A 25,231-nucleotide genomic window follows, 5' to 3' on the forward strand; every position below is an offset into this window, starting at 1 on the left:
GGCCTTATTTTTCCAAGGAAGCATTCTTTAAGAAGCTCATGTTCTATGCAAATCTGCAAAACAAGAGACAGAAACATAGAAACATAGAAAACCAACAGCAAAATACAGGCCCTTTGGCTCACAAAGGTATACCGAACATGTCCTTACCTTAGAACTACCTAGGCCAGGGGTCAGCAACCTTTACCACTGAAAGAGCCACTTGGACCCGTTTCCCACAGAAAAGAAAACACTGGGAGCCGCAAAACCCGTTTGACATTTAAAATGAAATAACACTGCATACAACGTTTTTTTTGCCTTTATGCTATGTATAAACAAACTATAATGTGTTGCATTTATGAAATTGATGAACTCCTGCAGAGAAAACGAAATTACATTTCTGCATGCAACAAAAACATTTTGAACTCCGAAAAAAAGACGTTGGGTTGAAAGTTACTTTAAAGTAAAATACTCAATGTCTATTTGAGTCCTTCTTGTATTTATGAAAAACGCCGAACTTAAATTTTCCGCCAGCAGCAAACCAAAAATAACATCAGCCAGCTGTCAGCCTGAAAAATAAAAGGACTATTTCACTGAACAATGAAAAAATATGAATACACATAAAATAATAGGCAATTAAAATATTTATCATACTTGGTTAATGGGATTTCTGCTCCTGGACCTCAGCGCACAGCGTCTGCACATCAGGGCTGTATGACGTCACCTTCATCTTTACACAGGATCGCAAGCTGTCATCTGTGAGGCATGCGCCATGTTTGTTTTTAATAAAGTTCATGTTGGAGAACACCTGCTCACTTACATATGTGGATCCAAAGATCGACAGGACTCAAAGCGCATACTTTTTAATGTTTACATAAATGTTTCGAACACAAGTTTGTCCGGTTTTGGAAGGTTTTCAATATCACTCCATTTGTGTTTCTGAGCAAGAACGGGCAACATCTTCAAGGTCTGCTGTCAAGCGTCTAAACTTGGACACCCATATGTCTTTGTCGGCTATGTCGGCCAGTTCCATCTCAAGATCAGGTTGACTCACACCTGCCAATGCAGTCGTATTCAGTAGGGAAGGATCGATGCTTAAGGGAGTGACCGGGAAGGATAATGTGTTTTTTTCCTCTCTGAACTCACAGAAGCGTTTCCCAAATGATGTTTGCATTGCGATGATTGCAGAATGTAAATACTCCGAAATTATCATGTCGTGACCTTGTTTGAACTCTCTCAAATTGGGGAAGTGAGACAAAGTGCCTTTCTGTAAATCTCTGGCAAGCACTGTCAACTTGCGCTCGAATGCCAAAACATCCTCCAACATGTGCAGGGCTGTACGTCCTTACCCCTGAAGAGCTGTGTTCAGCGTGTTCAGGTGCGCTGTCATGTCTACCATGAAGTGTAGCTTTTCCAGCCACTCTGGCTGTTCCAGCTCAGGAAAGGTGAGCCCTTTGCTGCCCAGGAAAGTTTTCACTTCTTCCAGACACGCGACAAAGCGTTTCAGCACCTTCCGTCTGGACAGCCAGCGATAAAAACACGTTGTAGCGGTGTCAGTAAACTGCAGTCAAAGATAGCTTTATTCGAACTAAACAGCCTTGCTTTTAAGCCTCTCTCAACCCAGCCCCCATGGACGCAGATGCTGCAAAAGACGCGTACTCACAAACCCCCGTAGGCTATCTCCCTTAGCCGGAATGCTGGCTAATTGTGAGCCGTTTCGGATGTCGCCACACTTAGATTGTACAAGATCACCATAATCTTCAAATTTAGAATTACATTTCAAAAGCTAACAAACTAACATAAAATACATTTTAATTAAATACTGACCAATTATTTCCCAAAGCCACAGGGAGCCGCAGCACAGAGGTGAAAGAGCCACAAATGGCTCGGGAGCCGCAGGTTGCCGACCCCCGACCTAGGCTTATCCCCAGCCCTCTAATTTTCTAAGCTCCATGTACCTATCCAGGAGTCTCTTAAAAGACCCGATTGTATCCGCCTCCACCACTGCCGCCGACAGCCCATTCCACGCACTCAATACTCTCTGCATAAAAAATTTACCCCTGACATCTCCTCTGTACCTGCTTCCAAGCACCTTAAAACTATGCCCCCTCATGCTAGCCATTTTAGCCCTGGAAAAAAGCCTCTGACTATCCACCTCTATCAGGTCACCTCTTATCCTCTATTGCTCCAAGGAGAAAAGGCCGAGTTCACTCCACCTATTCTCATAAGGCATGCTCCCCAATCCAGGCAACATCCTTGTAAATCTCCTCTGCACCCTTTCTATGGCTTCCACGTCCTTCCTATAGTGAGGTGACCAGAACTGAGCACAGTACTCCAAGTGGGGTCTGACCAGGGTCCTATAGAGCTGCAACATTACCCCTCAGCTCTTATGACATTTCAAAAACAAATTCATTACTTGTGAAATTATTGGCATGTTTGCAAAATAAGAATAAAGTGTTTTTTTTAAATAAATGCTGGGTGTTTACTGTGAACTATTGTTATTGGCCTAACTTTTACAGTTATAATGACAATGAAAATTTCAGCACTGAATGCCATTCGAGCATAATAAAACTTACTTAAATGTCTAGACTAGAACAATAGTTCCCACAGATTCTGTCAATAATTCTCTGTTTCTCTACAGGGCACACTGCTTGCAATCTGAAAAATAATCTTGAGAGATCTCAGTATTTTGTTTTTTGAATGTACAAAAAGTCCCTGCTGTTAAACACTCTCAATCTGTTGCATCACATACAAGGAATATTGTGTAGTACAGTACATCATAAATTGTTCTAAGAAAACTTCCTTGGATTAAAAAAATGTGAGTTGGCTCAGTACATTGTCTTGATATAAATATGTATTTCTAAACATAATGGTTTTTAAATAATATATTTGTTTTTCTTTTAATTCGTTCATAATATCTTGACTCTTGCTGAACTTTTGCCATGGTAACAAAGTGGTTAATGCGAGTTCAAACCTGGCATGCTCTGTAAGTCTGTACATAGTCCCCGTGGTATGTGTGGGTTTTCTCAGGGTGTTCTGGTTTCCTCTCATGGTCCAAAGGTGTACCAGTGACTAGGTTAATTGGTCATTGTAAATTGTCGTGTGCTTCAGCCAGGATTAAATTGGTGGGTTGCTGAGCAGCACAACACAAAGGGCCTGAAGGGTCTGTTCCATGCGGCTTCTCTAAATAAATAAAATAAAATAAAATACCTGTAAACTTTCTTACTTCTTATTTTCCTGCTGATGAGAATGACTCAGCATCTTGGCCAACTGGATGAGGTCATTATCACTGGATCCCAGATGGCTGACTTTTGTCACAGCTGGCAACACAACAGATGGGTACCCACAGTAACTGTAAACTGTTCACGGTAACACACTCAAAATGCTGGAGGAACTCAGCAGACCAGGTAGCATCTGTAAAGAGGAATAAACAGTCAACACTTCAGGCTTAGACCCTTCCTCAGGACTGGAAAGGAAGGGGAAGACACCAGAATAGAAAGAAGTGTGGGGTGAGAGGAAGGAGGATCGCTGAAGCCTGGTGGGTGGAACAGGTAAAGGGCCGGAGAGGAAGGAATCTGATAGGAGAGGAGAGCGGAGCATGGGAGAAAGAGAAGGAGGAGGAGCATCAGAAGGAGGCAATAAGCAGGAGAACAGAAGGAGGTAGGAGGGGAGCCAGAGTCAGGAGTGGGAAAAAAGAGAAGGAGAGAGGGGAGACTATTCACGGCAACTTCCTTCAGGACTATGGAATATCCTACTGTTTCACGTCCGACCTCAAAATCCAGACTATTATCATATCTTACCAGAAACAAAGATAAAAAACAATTGACATGATCAATGAAGGATAAACACATTTCCATACAGTACACCAGTTTCTTTTTAAACAATAAAATGCATACTGTAAATCGTTTGGATAAACACAAGCAAACTTTTTAAGTTCAGGCTTCTTAAACTATGACCGCTTGTCTCGTCTCACTTAGGTTCACTGAGGCTAAGTGAGATGAGATCTAAAGGTCATACATTAAGGGTGAAAGGCAAAATATTTAAGAGGAACATAGGAGAACTTCAATTTCAACATTTGATGGGAGGGCCATGAAGCAGGTGCAGAGTGATGAGACTAGGTAGAATGACAGTTCGGCATGGACTAGATGGGCCAAAGTGCCTGTTTCTATGCTAAAGTGCTCCATTATTCTTGCTCTAGTGCTTTCATATGAGTATTTCCTAAAAACAAGCAATTCTGCAGATTTTGGAAATCTTGAGCAATACAAACAAAATGCTGGAGGAACTCATCATGTCAGGAGCATCTATAGAGGGGAATAAGCAGTCGACACTGAGTCGAGACTATTCAGTAAAACAGAAAAGAATTTTCTGTTACTTATAAATGATTGGGTTCTTAATTAGTAAGAATAGTGTTGAGAGGGATAATAAATCAGCCATGATGGAATGGTGAAGCAGAGCTGATGGGCCAAATAACCTAATTCGGCCCCTGTACCTTAAAATCACTTTATACACCCTGAAATAGGGCATTTCTTCTACACAGAGAGTATGTAGCCAATTCTTGGCACTGGTATAATCTGTCATGCTAAAATATTGTAGGTCATAAATCCATGTGACTGGTTACATCATGTGGTGTTGCCAAATGCACTTTGTGAGACAGAAAGTATTCAAAGGAAAGTGTGAGATCAATCTGAACTCCACTCTTCTATTCGTAAAGAATATTTCACTATCACCTCAAGGAGAGTTAGTGAGCTTCACCAGATCTTCACAGGAGATTTTTATTGATTGCATCTTTTAGATTGGCTTTGCAACTTGATTAAGCAAGCAACGAAAAAGAAATCATTGAGGTTGATCATATCGAAGAAAAGACTCTTGTGTTAATTTGTCACCTGCAATTTTGAGAAAGTTTTGCATATTAATGCAATGATGTGTTTATGAAACAATCCTCCTTTGTTGTACAATGTGATTTTTCCCCCAAAGTACTTCACCTTTAGAAACAGAATCAGATTTAATATCATTGGCATATGTCAGGAAATTTGTTGTTTGGTGGCAGTACATCAATTACCATAAGAAATACTGTATATTAAAAACTGCAATTAAATACATAGTGTAAAAAGTGAGGGAAAAAAGAACTGAAGTAGTGTTCATGGGATTGTCCATTCAGAAATCTGATAGCAGAAGGGAAGAAGCTATTGCTGAAAATTTGAGTGTATGTGTTGTCAGACTCTTGTACCTCCTGCTTGAGGGTAGCAGTGAGAAGAGAGTGTGTCCTGTGTAATGGGGGTCCTTAATGATGGCTGCAGATTTTTTGAGGCATCGTCTGCCCTCAATGCTGGGCAGTCTAGTGCCACAATGGAGCTGGCTGAGTTTACAACTTTCTACAGCTTCTTTTGATCCTATGCAGTGGCCCCTTCATACTGGATGGTGACGTAACCAGTTCAAATGCTCTCTGTGGTACATCTGTAGAAATTTGCGAGTGTCTTTGCAGACGTACCAAATCTCCTCAAGCTACTAAAGAAATATAGCCCCTGTCATGCCTTCTTCATAACTGCATCAAAATATCAGTCCAGGATAGATCCTCAGTGGTGTTGACACCCAGGAATTTGAAACTACTGTCCCCTTCCACTTCTGATCCCTCAATGACCATAAGTACAAAGCCTTCTCCCCATATCCCTTCAAGTCCTGACCAATTAAGAACCTATCAACCTCTGCCTTAAATATACATGAAGACTTGGCCTCCACAGCTGCCTGTGGCAAGAAGTCCACAGATTCACCACGCTCTGACTAATGAAAGTCCACCTCATCTCCATTCTAAAAGAACACACCTCTGGAGGCTGTGTCCTCTGGTCTTAGAGTCGCCCACCATAGGAAACATCCTCTCCACATCCACCCCATCAATGCCTTTCACCATTCGGTTGGTTTCAATGAGGTCACCTCTCATTCTCCTGAATTCTAGTGAATACAGGTCCAGAGCCATCAGACACTCTTCATATGACAAGCCATTCAATCGTGGAAACATCTTTGTCAATCTCCTTTGAATCCTTCCCAGTTTCAGCACATCCTTTCTAAGATAAGTGGTCCAAAACTGCTCACAATACTGCAAGAGAAGCCTCACCAGTGCTTTATAAAGTTTCAACATTATATTCTTGCTTTTATAATCTAGTCCTCTTGAAATGAATCCTAATATTGCTTTACCTTCCTCACTACAGACTCAACCTGCAAATTAACCTTTAGAGAATCCTGCACAGGTCTCCCAAGTCCCTTGGCACCTCAGTTTTTTTATTGTATTTTCTCTCCATTTAGAAAAGTCAACCCTTTAATTTTTTTCTACCAAAGTGCATAACCATACAATTCCATTTGCCATTTCTTTGCCCAATCTACTAATCTGTCTACATCCTTCTTTAGCCTCTCTACTTCCTCAAAACTACCTGCCCCTCCACCTATCTTCATATTGTCTTCAAGCTTTGCAACAAAGCCATCAATTCCATCATCCAAATCATTGACATATAACGTAAAAAGAATCGGTCCCAACAAGACCCCTGTGGAACATCACTACTGACTGACAGCCAGTCAGAAAAGGCTCCCTTTATTCCCACTCCTGTCAATCAGCCCCTGCTTTATCCATGCTAGAATCTTTCTTGTAATACCATAGACTTGTAGCTTGTTCAGCAGCCTCATCGTGGCATCTTGTCAAAGGCCTTCCGAAAATCCAAGTACACAACATCAGCCGATTCACCTTTGTCTATCCTGCTTGTTTCTTCTTCAAGTAATTCCAACAGATTTGTCAGGCAAGATTTTCCCTTGGGAAAATATGATGTCTACAGCCTATTTTGTCATGTGCCTCCAACTACCCTAAGACGTCCTTAATAATTGATTCAAACATCTTCCCAACCACTGAAGTCAGACTAACTGGTCTATAGTTTCCTTTCTTCTGCTTCCTTTTTGAAGAGTGGAGTGACATTTGTAATTTTGCAGTCTTCCAGAACCATTCCAGAATCTAGTGATTCTTGAAAGATCATTAATAATGCTTCCATGATCTCTTCAGCCACCTCTTTCAGAACTCAAAGGTGTACACCATCTGGTCTAGGTGATTTATCTATCTTCAGACCTTTCCGTTTCTCAAGAAACTTCCCTCTAGTTATGGTAACCTCACACACCTCATGCCCCCTGACACCTGGAGCTTCCACAGCAAAGACTGACTCAAAATACTTATTCAGTTCATCTGCCATTTTGTTGTTTCCCATTACTACCTCTCCAGCATTGTTTTCCAGTGGTCTGATATCCATTCCCACTACTTTTATAATTTACGTATCTGAAAAAAATTTGGGATCTTCTTTAATATTATTGACGAGTTTACTTACATGTTCCATCTTTACCTTCTTAATGACTTTTTAAGCTGCTTTCTGTTGATATTTAAAAGTTTTCCAATCTTCTAACTTCCCACGAGTTTTTGCGGTGTTATATGCCCTCTCTTTGACTTTTATGTTGGCTTTGACTTCTCTTGTTAGCCACACTTGTGTCATCTTTCCTTTCAAATGCTTCTTCCTCTTTGGGATGTATATATCCTGTGCCTTCTGAATTGATTCCATAAATTCAAGCAGTTGCTGGTCTGCCATCATCCCTGTCAGTGTTCTTTGCCAGTTAATTCTGGCCAACTCCTCTCTCATTGCTCTGTAATTCTCTTTACTCCACTGTAATACTGATACCTCCGACTTTAGCTTCTCCTTCCCAAATTTCAGGAAGAATGTGATCATAATATGGTCATTTGCCCCTCAGGATTCTTTTACCTTAAGCTCTCTAATCATTTCTGGTTCATTGCACTACACCCAATCCAGAATAGCTGATTCTCCAGTGGACTCAACCATGAGTTACTCTAAAAAGCCATCTTGTAGAAATTCTAGAAATTCCCCCTCCTGGAATCCAGCACCAACCTGATTTTCCCAATTTACCTGAGTATTAACATCCCCATGACTATTGTAATATTGCCCTTTTGCCAAACATTTTCTACCTCCTGTTGTAATTTCTAGGTCACAATCTTACTACTGTTTGGGGGTCTGTGTACAACTCCCACAAGGGTCTTTTGTCCATTTCAGTTCATTAGCTCTATCCACATTAATTCAACAACTTCCAACCTTATGTCACCTCTTTATAATGATTTAATTTCATTTTTTAACAACAAAGCAACACCGCTCCCTCTGCATTCCTGCCAGTCCTTTCAATACAATGTGTATCCTTGGACATTAAGCTCCCAGCTATAATCTTCTTTCAGCCATGATTCAGTGATGCGTATAACATCATACCTGTCGATTTGCAAGTGTGCTACAAGTTCAGGTGTGATAGAGATAGAGGGATGAAGGGTGGGGGCGGGGGAGTGGCATTGCTAGTCAGGGAAAATATTACAGCAGTGCTTCGGCAGGACAGATTAGAGGGCTTGTCTACTGAGGCCAAATGGGTGGAGCTGAGAAACAGGAAAAGTATGACCACATGAATGGGGTTGTATTACAGACCACCCAATAGTCAGCAAGAATTGGAGGAGCAAATCTACAGAGAGATAGCAGACAACTGCAGGAAACATAAAGTTGTGATAGTAGGGGATATTAATTTTCCTCATATTGATTGAGACTCCCATACTGTTAAAGGTCTAGATGGGTTAGAGTTTGTAAGATGTGTTCAGGTAAGTTTTCTGAATCGATATATAGAGGTACCAACTAGAGAGGATGCAATATTAGATCTGCTATTAGGAAAGGAGTTAGGACAGGTGACAGCAGTGTGTGTAGGGGAACACTTTGGTTTCAGTGACATTAACACCATTAGTTTCAACATGATCATGGATAAAGATAGATCTGGTCCTTGGGTTAAGGTTCTAAACTGAAAAAAAAAGCCAAATTTGAAGAAATGAGAAAGGTTCTAAAATGCATGGGTTGGGACAGGTTGTTCTCTGGCAAGGATGTGATTGGTAAGTGGGAGGCCTTCAAAGGAGAAATTTTGAGAGTTCGTATGTTCCTGTCAGGATTAAAGGCAAAATGAATAATAATAAGGAACCTTGGTTCTCAAGGAATATTGGAACTGATAAAGAAGAAGAGAGAGATGTATGACATCTATAGGAAACAGGGAGCAAATAAGGTGATTGAGGAGTATAAAAAGTGCAAAAAAATACTTAAGAAAGAAATCAGGAGGGCTAAAAGAAGACATGAGGTTGCTTTGGCAGTCCGGGTGAAGGATAATCCAAAGAGCTTCAACAGGTATATTAAGAGCAAAAGGATAGTAAGGGATAAAATTGGTCCTCTTGAAGATCCGAGTGGTCGGCTATGTATGGAACCAAATGAAATGGGGGAGATCTTAAATGGGTTTTTTGATTCTGTATTTACTAAGGAAACTAGCCTGGAGTCAATAGAAATAACGCAAACAGATATTGAGGTCATGGAACCTATACAAATTGAAGAGGAGCAGGTTCTTGTTATCTTGAGGCAGATCAGAGTAGAAAAATCCCCAGGACATGACATGGTATTCCCTTGGACCTTGAAGGAGATTACTGTTGAAGTTGCAGGAGCCCTGGCAGATATATTTAAATTGTTGGTATCTACGGGTGAGGTGCCGGAGGATTGGAGGATTGCTCATGTTGTTCCATTGTTTAAAAAAGGTTCTAAAAGTAATCCGAGAAATTATAGGCCGGTAAATTTGACGTCGGTAGTAGGTAAATTATTGGAAGGAGTACTAAGAGATAGGATCTACAAGTATTTGGATAGACGGGGACTTATTAGGGAGAGTCAACATGGCTTTGTGCGTGGTAGGTCATGTTTAACAAATCTGTTAGAGTTTTTCAAGGAAGTTACAAGTAAAGTGGATGAAGGGACAGCAGTGCATATTGTCTACATGGACTTCACTAAGGCCTTTGACAAGATCCCTCATGGGAGGTTAACTAGGAAGGTTCAGTCGCTACATATACATGGTGAGGTAGTAAACTGGATTAGACATTGGCTCAATGGGAGAAGCCAGAGAGTGGTAGCGGAGGATTGCTTCTCTGAGTGGAGGCCTGTGATTAGTGGTGTGCCACAAGGATCAGTGCTGGGCCCATTGTTACTTCAGAATCAGATTCAGATTCAGTTTATTGTCATTTAGAAACCACAAATGCAATGCAGTTAAAAATGAGACAACGTTCCTCCAGAATGATATCACAAAAGCATATGACAAAACAGAATACACTAGAAAATCCACATAACGTTTGGCAATCCCCAATCCAGAGTCCAGAGAGGCTGCTGCGTATTAATATCGTGCTACCATCTTGGTGTGTTCCCCGGAAAGGAGCTCCATTCCCACCAGACAAACAAGACCAAAAACTAAAGCTACAAGACCTGCACAAAACCACATAGTTACAACATATAGTTACAGCAGTGCAAACAACAGCATAATTGATAAAAAAAACAGACTATGGGCACAGTAAAAATAGTCCAAAGATGTTAAAGGACTATAAGTTCAAAAGAAATCACCACACAGTTTCCACAAGTCCCCAGGGTCCCGACAGACTTGCCATCCCACGCAGGCGGCAGAAGGGAATACCCCCGCTATGGACTTCCACGGCGCCGCCCGACTCAGCCTCGCAGACGCAGCACACTTGTCATCTACATCAATGACCTGGATGATAATGTGGTAAATTGGATCAGCAAATTTCCTGATGTACAAAGACTGGAGGTGTAGTGGACAGTGAGGAAGGTTTTCAAAGCTTGCAGAGGGATTTGGACCGGTTGGAGGAATGGGCAGAAAAATGGCAGATGGAGTTTAATGCGGACAAGTGTGAGGTATTGCACTTTGGAAGGACAAACCAAGGCAGAACATACAAGGTAAATGGTAGGGCACTGAGGAGTGCAGTAGAACAGGCGGATCTGGGAATACAGATACAAAATTCCCTAAAATTGGCATCACAGGTAGATAGGATTGTAAAGAGAGCTTTTGGTCCATTGGCCTTTATAAATCAAAGTATTGAGTATAAGAGTTAGAATGTTATGGTGAGGTTGTATAAGACATCGGTGAGGCCGAATTTGGAATATTGTGTGCAGTTTTGGTCACCAAATTACAGGAAGGATATTAATAAGGTTGAAAGAGTGTAGAGAAGGTTTTCAAGGATGTTGCCGGGACTTGAGAATCTGAGTTACAGAGAAAGGTTGAATAGGTTAGGACTTTATTCCCTGGAGCGTGGAAGAATGAGAGAAGATTTGATAGAGGTATATAAAATTATGATGGGTAGAGATAGAGTGAATGCAAGCAGGCTTTTTCCACTGAGGCTAGGGAAGAAAAAAAACCAGAGGACATGGGTTAAGGGTGAAGGAGGAAAAATTTAAAGGGAACATTGGTGGGGGGGGGGGGCTTCTTCTCACAGAGAGTGGTAGGAGTGTGGAATGAGCTGCCAGATCAACAATCCAAAAATCTTATGCCCTCCCTCCTACACCAACTCCTTAGCCATGCATTAAACTTCCTTGTTCTAGCCCAGGGGTGGGCAAACTTTTTGACTTGAGGGCCACAAAGGGTTCTAAAATTTGACAGGGGGGCCGGACCAGGAGCAGATGGATGAGTGTTTTGGTAATACACCTCATAAGAGAAAATAAAATATCATGGGATATGTAGAAAACATGTGCTTTAATTTCAATTGAAAATGAACAAATGCATTACAACAAAATATCTGTCTTTGAAGTCCCATGGTATTTAGCTATTTATTGAAATGTCTTTTAAAACACTGAAAATTAAATGAATAAAATACAGCTTTTTTAATAGTAACAGTTATTATTTTAAAGCACTGAAAATTCTGTTATCCTTCAAGATATTATCATCATCACTCTCCTCCTGACTGTCTTTATTTCAAAAACGGTAGGAGATGCAGGTCTACTTGTCCTGCCCCTTCTTATTCAATTGTCCCCGTGCCAAAACTCAACAACGACCCGCACAATGACAGAACAGTGAGAGCGCGCCAATATGCGGAGCTCTGTGCTCGCAAATCCCCGCAGGCTATCTCCCTTAGCCAGAACGCTGGCTAATTGTGAGCCGGTTCGGATGTGCCAGGAAATGGGTCGCCACAAGGTCACAAAGTAAAGCGCAAATGTGGGGTAATACACTGCACCTCAACAAAGGTCAATGTATATAGAGTGCGTCATCTATTGGGAAAATGCCAGAATTGTGGGGAAAAAACGTTAACAAGGTTTATTAATATAATTTCATCAAGTTCTGCGGGCCGGATTAAAAAGCTTAACGGGCCGCATATGGCCCGCGGGCCGTAGTTTGCCCATGCTTGCTCTAGCCTCACTAGCACATGGGATGGTTAGCAATCCGGAGATCACAACCCTGGAGGTCCTTTCCTTTAACATAGCACCTATCTCCCTGAACTCCCTGTGCAGTACCTCATCACTCATCCTACCCACGTCATTGGTACCTGCATGCTTCCCGACTTCTGGCTGTTCACACTCCTACTTGAAAACTCGATCCGAGATATCCCAGACTCTGGCACCCGGGAGGCAACATACCATCTGGGAATGGCATTCTCACTGACAGAACCTGCTTTCCATTCCCCTAACTAACAAATCCCCTATCACCACAGTATGTCTCTTCTCCCCCTACGCTTCAGAGTCACAGAGGCAGACTTAGTGCCAGAGACCCAACCACTTTGACTTTCCACTGTTAGGTTATCTCCTTGACAGTCTTCAAAGTGATATACCTGTTGTTAAGGGGAATGGCTACAGGGGTACTCTGCACTGGCTCTTTAACCCCGTTCTCCTTCCTGACTGTCACACAGTTTCCTGTGTCCTACACCTTGGGTGCAACTACCTCTCTATATGTCCTAGCTATCACCCCCTCAGCCTCCCAAATGATCTGGAGTTCATCCAGCTCCAACTCCTTAACGCGGTTTGATAAAATCTGCAGCTGGATGTGCTTCTCGCAGTTGTAGTCATCAGGGACACTGGAGGTCTCCCTGCCTTTCCACATCCCGCAAGAAGAGCATCCACTATCCTGCATTTCTACTGTTTAGCTGAGCAGATATAAAGAAGAGAATGAAAATGCTTGAGTTTTTCTTTGTTTTCTCTGACCGTAGCCTCTCCTCTCTGAACCCTCAAAGTGCTAAAGCATTAAGATCACCACTCTGACTATGTCCACTCAGACAACAGCCGCTGCAATGGCCGCCACTCACTTACACCCGTCTTCCTTTAACTTGCTCTTGCAAATCCCAAACGCCAACTGGTTTTTTTCACTGTACCGAACTGTTGCTGCCTATTATCTTCAAGCAGTGGACTGGGTTGAAATCCCCTCCTCTCAAAACTTCTGATATCTGAATGGCAGCTGGTCAGTCATAAAACATAGAACATTACGGCACAGTAGTGGCCACTCGGCCCACAATGTTGTGCTGACCTTTTAACCTACTGTAAAGTCAGTCTAACTCTTCCCTCTCGCATAGCCCATTTTTATATCATGATATGCCTTCTAGTCTTATCATATTTTATGCATGTGATTATCAAAGAGTCTCTTAAGTATCCCTAATGTATCTGCCTCCACCCCCCCCCCCAAGAATTGCATTCTGTGCACGCACTACTCTCTGTATAAAGACAACCTATTCTGACCTTGACCCTATACTTTTCTCCAGTCACCTTAAAATTATGTCCCTTTGTATTAGTCATTTTTGCCCTGGGAAAACTGGCTGGCTAACCACTCAATGTGTGCCTCTTCAAAGGATGTGGAAACCATAGAAAGGGTGCAGAGGAGATTTACAAGGATGTTGCCTGGATTGGGGAGCATGCCGTATGAGAATCGGTTGAGTGAACTCAGCCTTTTCTCCTTGGAGTGAAGGAGGATGAGAGGTGACCTGATAGAGGTGTATAAGATAATGAGAGGCATTAATTGTGTGGATAGTCAGAGGCTTTTTTCCTGTGGCTGAAATGGTTGCCAAAAGAGGACACAGGTTTAAGATGCTGGGGAATAGGTACAGAGGAGATGTCAGGGGTAAGTTTTTTACTCAGAGAGTGGTGAGAGTGTGGAATGGGCTGCTGGCAATGGTGGTGGAGGCAGATACGATAGGGTCTTTTAAGAGGCTTTTAGATAGGTACATGGAGCTTAGTAAAATAGAGGGCTATGGTAAACCTAGTAATTTCTAAGGTAGGGACATGTTCAGCACAACTTCGTGGGCCGAAGGGCCTGTATTGTGCTGTAAGTTTTCTATGTTTCTATGTTTCTTATCTTGCACACCTCTATCAATTCCTCCTTTTCTCCAGAGAGAAATCCCTGTCTCGTTCAACCTATCCTCGTAAGAAATGCCCTCTAGTCTAGACAGCATCGTGATAACTCTCTAACATTTCAAAGTTTAAAAGATCAAAGTTAATTTATTATCCAAGTACATATATGCCACCATATACAATCTTGAGATACATTGTCTTGAGGGCATACTCAATGGATCTATAGAATAATAGCCATAACAGATTCAATGAAACTTGGGTATTCATCCAGCGTACAGAAGACACAAACTGTGCAAATAGGAAACAAGAAATAATAATATAAATAAGCAATAATTATAGAGAAGATGAGATGAAAATCCTTGAAAATTAGTCCATCAGTTGTGGGAGCAATTCTGTGATGGATCAAGTGAAGTTTAGTGAAATTACCCCTTTGGTTCAAGAGCCTGATGGTTGAAGAGTAGTAACTGTTCCTGAATCTGGTGGTGAGGGTCCTGAAGCTCCAGTACCTTCTTCCTGGTGGCAGCAGTGAGAAGAAATGAGAAGAAAACATGGCATGGCTGGTGGGGGGGGAGGGATCCCTGATCATGGATGCCGCTTTCCTGCAACAGCGTTTCGGACGAAGATGGCACCAGTAAACTCTTCTCTCTTCAGTTGTCCATTGGAATCCGATGATGACACCCACGCCTTGAACAGTGAGATCTTTGATGACTGTACAGTCCTATCCTGGACCCACAAGCTCTATTGCAGGTGGGACATGTATATGCGGTGGGGTGGTAGTGATGGCAACCATGGCTGCATTTCTCCTGGCTCTCTTCTGCTGTCTGCTGGTTGTTCTTTCCATCTCCAGAATACAAACCCCATCCCTACACAGCTGTCGCCAAGTGTTACGGTCAGCAGCAACGTCCTCCAGGTGCTCAGGTCTGATCTTGCACTTCCTTAAAGCATTCTTCATCTGATCCAATAAACTACGCTACCACAGACAGCATTCTCGAGATGGGCACAAACTGTTTATTTAACTTGCTTTACATCTTTTTTTCTTTTAAATGTGGCTCTGGTACTTTGGAGCCTCTGATCAATAGTTTGATGGTATGTTTCTGAGTTGATAGAGCAACGTGGCGCTTTGCTCTCTCCAACAAGGATCGAGAAGGTGAGTGGCCTCCAGGCTAGAAAGCTTAGAGACAAGGCGCAAACCCACGATCAACTCCATTTCTCACCAATCTCACCAATTACATTGTTGAAGAAGATTGAAAACATCAAGGCAAGTGCAGAAGGCGAGAGAGTGATCAATGCTGCCTACCACCCTGTCGCTTGCTGCTGCCAGAGGAATATGTCTATGAGCGGTGGTCTCTCTCTCCCTCGCTCACTGCTCCTGAGGGAAGGCACCTTCCCTCTCTTCCTCGATGCTGTCGGACAATGGTACCGAAGTTGTAGGTCTGCAGTTTGTGGATTGCACTGTAGTTCTTGATCACTCCTTTCTCTTTTGCTATTCTGGGCAACTTTGATTTAGGGGTCCTTGCAGATGATGTGTGCTGAGCCAAAATGAATGTGGACTCTTTTGATTTAGTGCTTTGTTTTCTGTGTTTTTACTCAGTCTCTTTTGTTGCCATTGCATAATTTGTTTTATGCATGGGGGTACGGAATTGATGTTTTTTCTTCAAATGGATCCATGTTTTTTTGGTTTCTTGGCTACCTGTGGGGAAGACCAGTCTCAGGGTTGTATATTGCATACATACTGTACCTTGCTAATAAATGTACTTCGAATACATACATACTGTACCTTGCTAATAAATGTACTTCGAATCCTTTGAACCATATAGGTGTGCTCAGTGGTTGAGAGGGGTTTACTCATGATGGACATTACTTTTTATTTGTAGGGAAATTAATAGAATTATGGAAAAAATTGCAGCTATGTAGCGGACGAATTTTAAACTCAGATGTTCAATAGAAGTTTACAATACAGAACTCAATTTGAATTAAAGTCATCTAGTTGCTCCCTCTTGCTTCCTATACCATTATTAGTCTACACTATCGATTGTCACTTTTCCTTCAAGTAAGCAGGGATACTGAAGTCTATCATTAATTATGTTAGTAAAATCATATATCACTTTTGAATAATATAATTAATATTTGTGGAATAGATTTTACATCATGGATAAGTGACAATATAAAATAAAAACATAAACCTGTAAGTCATCACCAGATCTACTCAGCAAAATAGATGAGAAGAGCGATGCTTGCAGAATACAGAGCAGGATTTTATTTTCACTCATTAAACAACTCAGAAATAATGCAATACTGGAAAACTGAAATATTTGTGAATGGAAGTTAAATGTGCATAGCAGGACAGACAATATTCTACAAGAAAAAGACAATTTATTGTTGTGAATTATAAGTGATGTTGTGGGGGTGGAACTGGACTCTCTGATGGTGGTGTCTGAAAAGAGGATGTTGTCCAAGTTGCATGCCATCTTGGACAATGTCTCCCATCCACTCCATAATGTACTGGATAGGCACAGGAGTACATTCAGCCAGAGACTCATTCCACCGAGATGCAACACTGAGCGTCATAGGAAGTCATTCCTGCCTGCGGCCATCAAACTTTACAACTCCTCCCTGAGCCAATAGGCTGGTCCTGGACTTATTTCCACTTGGCATGATTTACTTATTATTATTTAATTATTTAAGGTTTTATATTGCTGTATTTCTACACTATTCTTGGTTGGTGTGACTGTAACGAAACCCAATTTCCCCTTGGGATCAGTAAAGTATGTCTGTCTGTCTGTCTGTCTGTTCTTTACAGCACTAATATATTTTTCTCTCTTACTGGCTTGTCAAATATCTTAAGTATTATCTTTTTCCCTCAAGAAATGTAAATGTTTACTTCAAGATTCAAGAATGTCCAATGTCATTTCCTGTACACAAGTGTAAAGGAGAACAAAATAATTGTAACTCCAGATCCAATGCAGCACAAAAAAGAACACAATAGGCTAAAGAACACAATAATTTAAAAAAAGAACACGAAATATAAATATACAAAAAGCTTATATACGTAGATTGATTGTATGTCCATAAAGTGACACTAGGTACATAAGGTGACTGATAGAGTGATAGAGTAGTGGTTGAGGGTCTGGAGGGTTGGGTTAGTGAGTGGAGGTATTGATCAGCCATACTGCTTGTGAAAAGTAACTTTTTTTGAGTCTGGTGGTTCTGGTGTGGATGTTCTGTAGCCTCCTCCCTGATGGGAGTGTGACAAAGAGTCCATGAGCAGGGTGGCTGGGATCCTTTTTGATGATACCAGCCCTCTTCCGGAATCTTTCTGTATCTACGTCCTCAGTGACTGGTAGGTTGGTACCAGTGACACGTTGGGCAGTTTTGACTACCCATTGTAGAGCATTCCTGTCCTCTGCATTGCAGTTTCAGTACCACGCAGTGATGCAGCATGCTAGGGTGCTCTCTGCTCTGCATCTGTATTGAATTAATAGATTTCTTTTTTATCAAATGAATAATCTTGCCAGCTAATAAGGCTAATAAATAATAAATATGGAAGTCATAATTACCATAAGCATAGCTCCAGAGAAAGTTAGTAAAGAGAAAAACATTGAAAAAGTCTTTGATATCTCAGGAGTAGCCTCATTATTGAGATGGCAGAAAAAGACTTGGTGTTTAAAACCAACAGTTTAATTTAAATACGTTTTATTCCCAAGTCTCATTAGTTTAACCTGTGTTTGTTAATAAACTGACCTAGGAACAACATGATTTGTTAACTCAAATACTTTCCCCCAAACACCAGAGGAACCTAAATTGATGCATGCATGTTAAAAGCAGCTGGGAGAAGAATTTCAATTTACAATGGTTCTGTTTCTGCAAAATCATAAATTTATGGGACACAAATATACAGTATACAACTTACTTCCTGTCCATTATGCCATTGACACTTAGGGCAGCAATAAAGGTCCTCCATCTCTGTCTGTATAGCAGGATTCTTCATTGCTGACTCGATAGCAGTTTTCTTTTACTAGACAAGGTTGTTTGCCTTGAGCTGGAGGACTGGTGGACCACTCCTAGTCTGGTCTCTGCCCTTTGACCTGTTTGGCATGGGTGACCGTACCAAGAGCCAAGGCGTAAATTCCTAACTCCAGCCAGCATAGCTCTCCAGGTCATTGAGACACATAAGTCTCCAAACCACGACAAAGTCGTCGTCCTCAGAGTAAGCAGATATAAAGATAATGATAAAGATAATGAAGAGCTCTATTTGCCACATGTACATGCAAAGAAATGTTTCGTTTGCAACATTGCCTAGGGGAAGTGCAGATGTGTTGCCACACTTCTAGCACCAACATAGCATCCACAACTCGTTTACCCAAACCCTAAGTCAAACAAACCAAAACCTTTTGGAGAGCAAGCACAGGGGTGGGGTTGATCTTGTATGACCCGTTTTCCAATCCTGTAACAGCAAGGTTCCAAAGCCAAAGAGTACATTCAATCCTCGCAAAACAAACAATCTTGAAATGATAAAGGCTAATGAAACTAAATGTAGTGAAAAATAAACAGTCTTAGCAGATTAAACGTACTTGAGTTTGCTTCAATGTAATTAAGTGTAATTAAGCTAACTTAAACGGACTTAAGCGAAATTCAGCGGGCAACGAAAAACCCTAGCACTACTGAACTTCAAAGGGAATAAATGAATACATAACTAACCTCTTTGCTTCTGCGACACCCCACCCTGCGAGACTAACTACCCATAATAAACACAAAGCGCAAAATACAATGCAGACAAGAAACAGGCACATGGCTCCTACACCACACCTCTTTGGAATGTGGGAGGAAACCAGAGCACCCGGAGGAAACCTACATGGCTTGCAGAAGAAAGTACAAACTCCTTAGAGACAGCAGTGAGAATCAATCCCTGATCAGTGATCACTCGTGCTATAAAACGATTGCACTAACAGCAACACAGTAACTTTTACTCCAAAATCAATATACATATAAGCAAACCTGAACTACCAGACAAAAATAATCACATGAATGGTCAAAATTTTAAGTAGTTCCATTACCTGAACAAAGGTTTTGGCCTATTTAACATTTTATTACCACAGTATGATCATATCAATTAACCATATAGTTTGTTACAATGATGAATTGTAAAGGTGAAATAATGTGACACAAACAAAGAATATTTAACGGATCTCATAATGCATTATTTTAACACCACAAGACCATAAAGGAGCAGTATTGGACTACTTGGCCCATCAAGCCTAGTATGCCATTTCATTATAGGTGATTTATTATCCCTCTCAACCCCATTCTCCTGGTTTCTCCCCATAACCTTTGACACCCTTACTAATTAAGAACCTATCAACCGCCAATTTAAATACACCCAATGCCTTGAGCTCCACAGCTGTCTCAGCCAATGAATTCCACAGATTCACCACCCTCTGCCTAAGGTCCTCATCTCTATTCTAAAAGGATGTCCTTCAACTCTGAGGCTGTGCCTTATGGTCCTAGAATTCCACCCCCCCCCCCACAACCCCCACTCTCCATGTCTACTCAATCCAGGCCTTTCAATATGCAATCAGTTTCAATGAGAACCCCCCCCCCAACTCTCATTTCCACCTTTAAATCAAATAAGTATAAAATTGAAGTCACTGAGGGGTTGACATTTTCCATATCTGAATGCATTAAGGCTTTGTTTTTGCAATGTATGTTTGTATATTATGCCTCACTGCTAAAGTAATAAATAATACATTACTTAATTTGAAGGAAAACCATTCCAAGATTGGATTTGTAACATAAGTTACAGGGAGGAGGCTATGTAGTGTTCCCACCAGGACCAGCAGACTCAAACAGAATTACCTTCCCCAAACAGTGAGGCTGATCAACACCTCCTTCCACTAACTCCACCACTACTTTATTATTTCCTGTCAGTCTGGTGTCTCTCTATGGACATAAATCAATCTATTTATTTTAGTTCCCTTATATTTTTAAGGATATATATATATTCTTAAAAAATATTTTATATATATTCATATAGACAATAGACAGGAGGCCATTCGGCCCTTCTAGCCAGCAACGCCATTCACTGTGATCATGGCTGATCATACACAATCAGTACCCCGTTCCTGCTCTCTCCCCATATCCCTTGACCCCGTTATCTATAAGAGCTCTATCTAACTCTCTCTTGAATGTATCGAGAGACTTGGTCTCCACTGCCTTCTGGGGCAGAGCATTCCACATATCCACATATCTCTGGGTGAAAAAGTTTTTCCACATCTCTGTTCTAAATGGCCTACCCCTTATTCTTAAACTGCGGTCTCTAGTTCTGGACTCACCCATCAGCGGGAACATGCTTCCTGCCTCCAATGTGTCCAATCCCTTAATAATCTTATATGTTTCAATCAGAGCCCTTCTCATCCTTGTAAATTCCAGTGTATACAAGCCCAGTCACTCCAATCTTTCAACATAAGACAATCCTGCCATTCCAGGAATTAACCCCGTGAACCTACGCTGCACTCCTTCAATGGCAAGAATATCCTTCCTCAAATTTGGAGACCAAAACTGCACACAATACTCCAGGTGGGGTCTCACCAGGGCCCTGTACAGCTGCAGAAGGACCTCTTTACTCCTATACTCAATTCCTCTTGTTATAAAGGCCAGAATTCCATTAGCTTACTTCACTGCTTGCTGTACCTGCATGCTTGCTTTCATTGACTGATGTACGAGAACACCTAGATCTCATTGTACTTCCCCTTTTCCTAACTTGACTCCATTTAGATAGTAATCTGCCTTCCTGTTCTTGCCACCAAAGTGGATAACCTCACATTTATCCACATTAAACTGCATCTGCCATACATTTGCCCACTCACCCAACCTGTCCAAGTCATCCTGCATTCTCATAACATCCTCCTGACATTTCACACTGCCACCCAGCTTTGTGTCATCAGCAAATTTGCTAATGTTACTTTTAATCCCTTCATCTAAATCATTAATGTATATTGTAAACAGCTGTGGTCCCAGCACCGAACCTTGAGGTACCCCACTGTTCACAGCCTGCCATTCCTAAAGGGACCCGTTAATCGCTACTCTTTGTTTACTGTCAGCCAGCCAATTTTCAATCCATGTCAGTACTCTGCCCCCAATACCATGTGCCCTAATTTTGCCCACTAATCTCTTATGTGGGACTTTATCAAAAGCTTTCTGGAAGTCCAGGTACACTACATCCACTGGCTCTCCCTTGTCCATTTTCATAGTTATATCCTCAAAAAACTCCAGAAGATTAGTCAAGCATGACTTTCCCTTCATAAATCCATGCTGACTCGGACTGATCCTTCTACTGCTATCCAAATGTGTCATAATTTCCTCTTTTATAATTGACTCCAGCATCTTTCCCACCACTGACGTCGGGCTAAGCAGTCTATAATTCCCTGTTTTCTCTCTCCCTCCTTTCTTGAAAAGTGGGACAACATTAGCCACCCTCCAATCAGCAGGAACTGTTCCTGAATCTATAGAACATTGGAAAATGATTACCAATGCATCCACGATCTCTGCAGCCTAGATTCTATATATATAGAATATATTTCATTCTTATATGTTAGGAATGAAATTAGGAGAGCTAGAAGGAGCCATGAGAAGGCATTGGCAGACAGGATTAAGGAAAATCCCAAGGCATTCCACAATTATGTGAAGGGCAAGAGGATAAGACATGAGAGAATAGGACCAATCAAGTGCAACAGTGGAAAAGTGTGTATGGAACCAGAGGAGATAGCAGAGATACTTAATGAATACTTTGCCACAGAATTCACTATGGTAAAGGATTATGGCAATTGTAGAGATGAAATACAGAGGATTGAAAAGCATCAAGTTGGATAAGAATCCGGGACTGGATGAGATGTATCCCTGGCCACTGTAGGAGGTGAGGGAGGAGATTGCTGAGCCTCTGGTAATGATCTTTGCATAATCAATGGGGACGGGAGAGGTTTCAGAGGATTGGAGGGTTGCAGATGTTGTTCTCTTGTACAAGAAAGGAAGTAGAGATAGCCCAGGAAATTATAGACCAGCGAGCCTTACTTCAGTGCTTGGTAAGTTGATGGAGAAGATCCTGAGAAGCAGGATTTATGAACATTTGGAGATGCATAATATGATTTGTGGATCCAGAATTGGCTTGCTCACAGAAGGCAAAGAGTGGCTGTAGACGGGTCATATTCTGCATGGAGGTCAGTGACCATTGGTGTGCCTCAGGGATCTGTTCTGGGACCCATTCTCTTTGTGATTTTTATAAATGACTTGTATGAGAAAGTGGTGGGATGGGTTAGAAAATTTGCTGATGACACAAAGGTTGGGGGTGTTGTGGATAGTGTGGAGGGCTGTCTGAGGTTACAGCAGAACATTGATAGGATGCAAAACTGGGCTGAGCAGTGGCAGATGGAGTTCAACCCAGATAAGTGTGGGGTGGTTCATTTTTGTAGGTCAACTATGATGCAGAATATTCATCAACTGTGAGATTGAGTTTAAGAGCCAAGAGGTAATATTACAACTAAATAGGACCCTGTTCAGACCCCACTTGAAGTACTGTGCTCAGTTCTGGTCACCTCACTACAGGAAGGATGTGGAAACTATAGAAAGGGTACAGAGGAGATTTACAAGGATGTTGCCTGGACTGGGGAGCATGCCTTATGAGAATAGGTTGAGTGAACTCTACTTTTTCTCCTTGGTGCGATGGAGGATGAGAGGTGACTTGATAGAGCTGTACAAGATGCTAAGAGGCATTGATCGTGTGATGTGGACAGTCAGAGGCTTTTTTCCAGGGCTGAAAGGGCTAACACGAGAGGGCATCATTTTAAGGTGCTTGGAAGTAAGTACAGAGAATGAATGAATGAATGATCTTTATTGTCATTATACAAAGATGCAATGAAATTATGTTTGGCTTCCTCTCAGGCAATCATCCAGGAGATGTCAGGGGTAAGTCTTTTATGCAGAGAGTGGTGAGTGTATGGAATGGGCTGCCGGGGGCAGTGGTGGAGGCGGGTATGATAGGGTCTTTTAAGCTCAGAAAAATAGAGGGCTATGGGTAACCCTAAGTAATTTCTAAAGTGAGTACATGTTCAGCACAGCAATGTGGACTGATGGACCTGTATTGTGCTGTAAGTTTTCAATGTTTCTATATTTATATTTATTATGTTTTATTTATAATTATTATTGTGGTCTTTACCTTATTGTGTGTGTTTAGGTACTGTTTTGGATCCAGAGTAACAATTATTTCATTCTCCTTTACACTTGTATACAGGAAATGGCATTAAACAATCTTGAAATCTTGAAATGCATTTTAAATGTCAAAACTAAATAATATAAAATGTAATTTTAGTTATTTTCTAAAGGGCTTTATTACTAGGAATTAAAATTTAACCTTCATGGGAGACTGGCATTCGAAGTGAAATTAAATCCTGTGGAATTGTAAAGACTATATTGTTTAGCAAAGATAAACATCTTTTAGAAATATGCCCTTTTTAATATTAAACTTATCGAATACGTATTTCCAATTTAAAACTGAATGAACAAGCTATTGTTGAATAAACACAAGTTTTACTTCTAATATGGAGAAAAATAAGTTAACTTTTCCTGATGATGCAGCCTTAATGAAGGGTCTCAGCCTGAAACGTTAAATGCTTATTTATTTCTATTGATGCTGCCTGACCTGCTGATTTCTTCCAGCATTTTGTGTGTGTTGCTCTGGATTTCCAGCATCTGTAAAATCTCTCGTGCTTAATTTTTAAAACTGTCAGGCCTATCAAGACCATAAGAGTAAGGCCATTTGGCCCATTGAGTCTTCTCCAACATTTTATCATGGCTGACCCATTTTCCCTCTATAAATCAGTTGAGAAAAAGATAAATGCAGATCACAAAAAAACTAATGAATTGAGGGAATTTGAAATTAAAATGTAAAGTGTTGAACTGCAAATTAGTACGTGGAACTGCTATTACAATTTAACGTTAGATTATGGAAATAATGATACAAATTTTCATCATAACAATTAGGTGTAAACAGGAATTCATTGTGACCAAGGGTTTGATGCACATTGCTTAAATGCATAAAGGACAAAATAAGTAGTTAGACTGCAACCCTTTGACAGTCAATAGTTCAGATTCTAAAGGATTTTTCTAATAGGAGACAATATGTGGCTGAGCTGGATCAGCTGGTGGAGTGGTGTCGCAACAACAACTTTGCACTCAATGTCAGTAAGACCAAGGCACTAGCTGTGGACTTCAAGAAGGGCAAGTTGAGGGGACACACACCAGTCCTCATCAAGGGATCAGCAGCTGAATGGGTGAGCACTTTCAAGTTCCTGGATATTGATATTTTTGAAGATCTATCCTGGACCCAACATATTGATGCAATTACAAAGTAGGCATGACAGTGGCTATATTTCATCAGAAATTTGAAGAGACTTGATATGTCACCAAAGACTCTCGCAAATTTCTAAAGATGTACTGTGGAGAGCATTCTAACTGGTTGCACTGCAGTCTGGTATGGTGGGACCACACCACAGGATCAGAAAAAGCCGCTGAAAGTTGTAAGCTCAACCAGCTCCATCATGGGCACTCGCCTCATCGAGGACACCTTCAAAAGGTGATGCCTCAAAAATGCAACATCCATCATTAAAGACCCCTTTCACCCAGGACATACCCTCTTTTCTTTGCTAAAATCAGTGAGGAGTTACAGGAGCCTGAAACCACACACCCAACATTTCAGAAACAGTTCCTTTCCCTCTGCTGTCAGATTTCTGAATGGAAATGAACCCATGGGCACCACCTCACTATTTATTTTCCTTTTGTTTTGCACACACTATAGGTATATTTTTTTAATATATACCTATTGTCATTCATAATTTTTAATTATTATGCATGGTGGTGTACTGCTGCCTCAAAGCCATGACATCTGCCAATGATATTAAACTTGACTCTAATTGTGAAATGCCCTGACTTGCACTGATAAATGGCAAGTGACATTCAATACGCACAGCTGGGAGGCAATAACATCCCTCATTTGGTCATTCAATAAT

At 41.2% G+C, this 25,231-nt stretch overlaps 1 long non-coding RNA gene across 1 annotated transcript in view; it reads right to left on the bottom strand.

Moving 5' to 3' along the window:
- Positions 1–25,231, bottom strand: part of LOC132393900 (uncharacterized) — a 39,333-nt gene that overhangs the window by 9,445 nt on the left and 4,657 nt on the right. Inside the window, exon 3 of the long non-coding RNA XR_009512096.1 lies at positions 3,203–3,390. This is a non-coding gene — a long non-coding RNA (uncharacterized LOC132393900). The remainder of the gene's footprint in view (positions 1–3,202; positions 3,391–25,231) is intronic.

The sequence above is a fragment of the Hypanus sabinus genome, chromosome 5 (assembly GCF_030144855.1).
Source record: "Hypanus sabinus isolate sHypSab1 chromosome 5, sHypSab1.hap1, whole genome shotgun sequence".
NCBI classification, from domain to species: Eukaryota; Metazoa; Chordata; class Chondrichthyes; order Myliobatiformes; family Dasyatidae; genus Hypanus; species Hypanus sabinus.